Raw genomic sequence first — 5,369 nt, forward strand, 5'->3', positions numbered from 1 at the left:
TGCATAGTCCCTAGGATATGATATACTACTTCTTTGAAAAATATATTCCTGCTCATGAGAAACAAGATGTCTTATAGAAAATATTTAACTTTGTGCAAATTGAAAAAGAACTACAAGAAACTTGTTAATACGTGACGGTCCTAGTCCATCACAAATCAACCAAAATTTGTCATGCGTTCAGGTCCACGAAGGATCTGAGATCCGTCATGTATATCACGTCATAATTTGACATCGTACCTTCCATGACGGTACTTGGCCGTCACGGATCTGCCTCAGGCCCGCCAAGCCCAAACTGGGCTGTGAAGGAACAAACCGTCACCGATTTACATGACGTGGATGCAACGTGGACCTAACAAGGCGTTTACGTGGATCTGACATGGAGACTAACATGGCCCATGTTGTAAACAGCCCAATTAGGGATTTGGCCCAATAATTTTGAACAGTCCAACCGATCAGTTATTTATCTTTGTCCTGCCATTAGCCTACCTGTTTTTTGGTTCAAACTATTAGCTCCATTTTAGTATAGCCGGTTTTCTATATACAAAACAATTTACAACAGGGCAACCAAATTATATTCATTCAAAAAATAGCAATTGTTTACATGACAAAACAGATTTCCAACAATCTAGTCTGATTTGAAAAAACAAAGCTTAATATCAAAACATCACGAGCATATCTAGCGCTATAAGCATCTTTTAAAAAATTGAGTTACATGGCTTCAAAGAAAATGCACTACTAGCTGATTTTAATCTCCAACACTACAGCAATTCAAGGCAGCTATCCAGACCCAATTAATTCCTGCTAAAAAACTTCAATCTCCAGTAACACGGTGGCAAACCTGCATAGAATCAAAACACATTCAAAATTATAATCAAGTTAGCCTACAAGTGACAAGCAAATTTAGTCCAAAGAAAAGTGTGACAAATGAAAGTATAATCAAGTTAGCCTACAAGTGACAAGTAACAAACACACATCACAGAACTAAAAGTGCAATAACAGCAGCAGTTGGTTCAGCCATTGGTTCTGGACCAAACAAACAGCAAGTGCATGTGGCTAACCCGGCTGGGACTTGCCTATTTTCCGGACTAGCAAACAAACATGAGATTTCTCAAAGAAGAAAGCAAACAAACATGACACGAACAAGTACTTAGTTTTATTTTTTTGTGAGAGGAAGTTGTGCCCCAGTACAGGTATTAAGTTTATCTGGATCAAACATTTCTATACTCTAAAAGAAATGAAAACAAAAGTGAGAGGCAGGCACTTAGTTTCTTTTGTGAGAGGAAGCTATACGCGCCTGTACAAGTACTTAGTTTTTCTGGATTAAAATTTTCTGTACAAGCGATCAGCTGAAAATTATGTAAAGAAAATTCTGCCAGCAAACACTGTACCACACCATTCCTTAACAAAAAAGAATGACAGTAAAGAAGTGGTAGACTAACTTCAAGATAATTAACACAAACTGGACATAAACATAGGACAAGTTCAAACCAAAGTATGTAATGTTGTGGACTATATAACCCAATGTTTATGCTGCAAGTTATCTCAAAGCGACAAAAAATACAGTACTAAACAATACTTGCTTGCCAAGTGAACTTCAAATGCCATACAAAATATTGACAAAGAATAAGATACAGTTTCACTGAGAGATCTCCCACACTAATAGTTTATTTGTGGAGTACTAAGCGGTGTACTTGTTATTACATGAAAAATTCAAAATGTGTACTGTAGTGAATTATGAAACAAGAAAATACTTGATAAACAGTGAACTAATAGTTAGGAAAGCGAGGCCTGAATTGATCATGCTCTGCTTATATTGAAGAACGGGTAGAAAAGCTAGTCTAGTATCCTTGTTACTTCTTTTCATAACAATTCTATATGCTCAGGGCTAGGGCTTTCCCACTTGACCAGCATTGAGAGTACTATTATTTATGGCGGAAACAATAATGAAATGAACAAGTACATTTGTGAACAAGGTGATAGGTGTAGTTCAGTAGTAGTTGAGCCGGGGAATGAAAATAGCGGAGAAATCATAGGAGTGACAGTGGAGAACTAACCCTTGGTTGATCGTGGTTCAGCTCCCAACGACCACCATGGTTGCCCTCTCAAGCTCTATTGTGCACAATGCAGTGGACGACTGTTACAGAGCTACCTAGACCTGCATCCCAAAAACAAGAGATCATAATCAGACAATTAGATTGTTAAGTGATCGAAATAAAAAGAGGAATAACATGAAGAAAAATGATTTAGGATCACTTGTCACGAGCACTATTCAGGAAGGCAACCTAGTGATGGAGCAAAGGAGTTGAAGAACCAATGCGTTGTGTCACTCTGATGGCAAGTGCTAGCTAGCTCGGTGTCTGCCTCAAGGTTGAGAGAGTGAGCAAACACTTGGCCTTGGTACTAGTAGCAGATGCACAACTAAAAGTAGTAATACTACTCTAAATTGACTCGCTAATAGATGTGTTTAGTACACAAATTAACAGGTTTAAACCTCTGTATTATTACTGTAGGACTGCCACAATGTAACGATGTAATTTTCTTCTTAGGTTCAGATTAAACATATTTTTGGCATACATATTCACCTGGCTGGCTGCATGAGACAACAAGGATAGAAAAAGAAAAGTACCTAGGGAGAAATCACTAAACAGAACATGTCGACATGTTAATACAGTAACAGAAATCATGTCTCCAAGACCTAGGGAAATATTCTAAAGTGAAATTAGAACTTGATAAAAGGCCAAATACCATAGTGCGGTGGTTTGACTCTGCTTTGTACCCTGTTGTTTGTCTCTACTTGGTACCCTACAGTGTAGAGGATATAGAAACATTCAGAGAAAAATCAGTGTTAAACATTCAGAGAGGAAGCACGCACACACAACACACCGGCTGCTGCACCAGATCCCCTAGCTGCCAGCACCTTGTCAGCACGCACAGACAACACAGCCTTATAGTTAGAGAGGGCAGTAGCCACGCTAGGTAATCGACACTGACAGTGTTGGACCTTTGTTATGAATCTATATAGGAACAGAGGTGACGCCACTGTTCAAATACGCATGCATCATTAAGTACTATCTACTGTATATAGTAAGAAAGGGGATTAAAAGATTGACTAAACTGATGGGCACCAAAGAATTTAACATTGCAAGTGAAATAAGAACTATATTGTATAGCATTGAAAAAAACTCATCAATAATATTGTAACTTGGTATATCCCTTCTTGCCTCCTTCCCTAAGATACATGATACATCAACGATTGAAAAAGGCCATCAATTTGACGAGTACACAACACACTCTGAACCCAAAGACAGTATACAGACTAGTCGGTGAATCAAGAAGAAGCACAAATTTGCTGCTGGAACTGTTGTCAAGACAGAGAGAATGAATTCATAAGGTTATTCACTACAAGTAGAATGGAAACCTACAACTGCTAAAATTCATCCTCAGACAGACTGCTCATTGACAAGCTGCTCCTTGAATGCTAAGTACTCAGAAACTGTTCACGAATTGCAGGACTCTCAAACAATTCCTGCACACATGCATTAGGGGATCAAAACAAATCACGAGAGGCAGGTGGGGGACATGAGGGAGGGGGCTATAGTGATCTTGGTCGGACGGGGGGCTAACCTTGGTGGAGAAGAGGTGTCGCGGACGGCGGCCCAGGAGTTGGTCGCTCGCCACTGGACGTTGCCTAGCGGCATCACCGCACAGCCGGCAAGGTGGGCTCAAGGAAGAGGGGTGTGGATGGAGAGGAGCTACCGGAGACACGATGTGTGGATGGAGAGGAGCCGCCGGAGATGTGAAGTGTTGGACACAATGCCACGGCCAAAACCCTAGCCATGGCTAAGGGTCACAGGCGAGCGCCGGAGAGGAATGGATGTATTGCGAGAGGGATGGATGGGTGGGGGATGCGGTGGATCTGGTAGTTGTCGGAGCTGCGAGGTGAGAAGAAGGGATGGGAGGGCCGGCGGCGAGCTATGGGAGGAAGGACACGAAGATGTGGTGGGTGGCGGCGTGCGGTGGGAGATGAGGGAGGGGCTGCGGATGGAGAGAGGAGGGGACAGGGAGGAGGATTTAGGGTTAGCATTTTATATGGGAATAGTTAGGTGGGCTTGAGCGGGCTTTGAGCGGGCTTGCGGGGCTGTGCCAGGCCGTCCGTGACAGATTTCAAAAATGTCATGAGAAATCCGTCATGGATTAACAGGTTTCCCTCAAGCTTGGGGGAGGCTTCTCCAATTATACTTAATGCTTTGCCTAATCATCCTCTTAATAAAAATGAAATACTTGATATATTTTATAATGGACTACCCTATGCTTCTAGGGACTACCTAGATAGTTGTGCTCGTTGTGTTTTGAGGGAACAAACTGTTGAAAAGGCTGAAGAACTATTGAACAATATATTGAGAAATGAAAATGTTTGGACACTTCCTAAACCACTGATACGTCCATTTTGCATCATTCTTTTATATCATTATTTAGTGCATTATGGACTGTTATTTCACTTTATGGTACAATACTTATGCCTTTTCTCTCTTATTTTACAAGATTTACATGAAGAGGGAGAATGCCGGCACCTGGAATTCTGGACCGGAAAGGAGCAAATCTGAGAGACCTATTCTGCACAACTCCAAAAGTCCTGAAAATTTACGGAGAATTATTTCTGAATATATTAAAAATATTGGGCGAAGAAAATACCACCGGGGACCCACTAGGTGGCCACAAGCCTGGGGGGGGGGCGCTCCCTACCCCTGGGCATGCCCCGAGGGGTTGTGGGCCCCCTGTAGGCCTCTGGTGCCCTTCTATGCTATATGGTGTCTTTTGAGCTGGAAAAAATTAAGAGGAAGCTTTCGGGACAAAGCGCCGCCGTCTCGAGGCGGAACTTGGGCAGAATTAATCTGGGGCTTCGGCGAAGTTGCCAGGGAAACTTCCTTCCTAGAGGAGGAAATCTAAGCCATCATCATCACCAATGGCCCTCTAATCAAGAGGGGGTCAATCTGCATCAACATTTTCACTAGCACCATCTCCTCTCAAACCCTAGTTCATCTCTTGTATCCGATCTTTGTCTCACAACTTCAGATTGGTACTTGTGGGTTGCTAGTAGTGTTGATTACTCCTTGTAGTTGATGCTAATTGGTTTATTCGGTGGAAGATCATATGTTCAGATCATTTATGCTATTAAATACTCCTCTGATTTAGAACATGAATATGCTTTGTGCATAGTTACATTTGTTCCTGAGGACATGGGAGAAGTCTTGTTATAAGTAATCATGTGAATTTGGTATTTTTTTGATATTTTGATGAGATGTATGTTGTCTTTCCTCTATTGGTGTTATGTGAACGTCAACTACATGACACTTCACCATGGCCTAGGG

The 5,369-nt window shown here is 41.7% G+C and overlaps 1 long non-coding RNA gene across 1 annotated transcript; it reads right to left on the reverse strand.

Annotated features, from left to right (window-relative positions):
- Positions 1-671: 671 nt before the first annotated feature.
- Positions 672-4,041, reverse strand: LOC123086980 (uncharacterized). The gene is made up of 3 exons (XR_006441192.1): positions 3,625-4,041; positions 2,055-3,526; positions 672-838 (listed from the first exon to the last, which is right to left on the reverse strand). It is a non-coding gene; the product is annotated as an uncharacterized lncRNA (long non-coding RNA).
- Positions 4,042-5,369: the final 1,328 nt, after the last annotated feature.

This window comes from Triticum aestivum, chromosome 1B, assembly GCF_018294505.1.
Source record: "Triticum aestivum cultivar Chinese Spring chromosome 1B, IWGSC CS RefSeq v2.1, whole genome shotgun sequence".
Lineage (NCBI taxonomy): Eukaryota > Viridiplantae > Streptophyta > Magnoliopsida > Poales > Poaceae > Triticum > Triticum aestivum.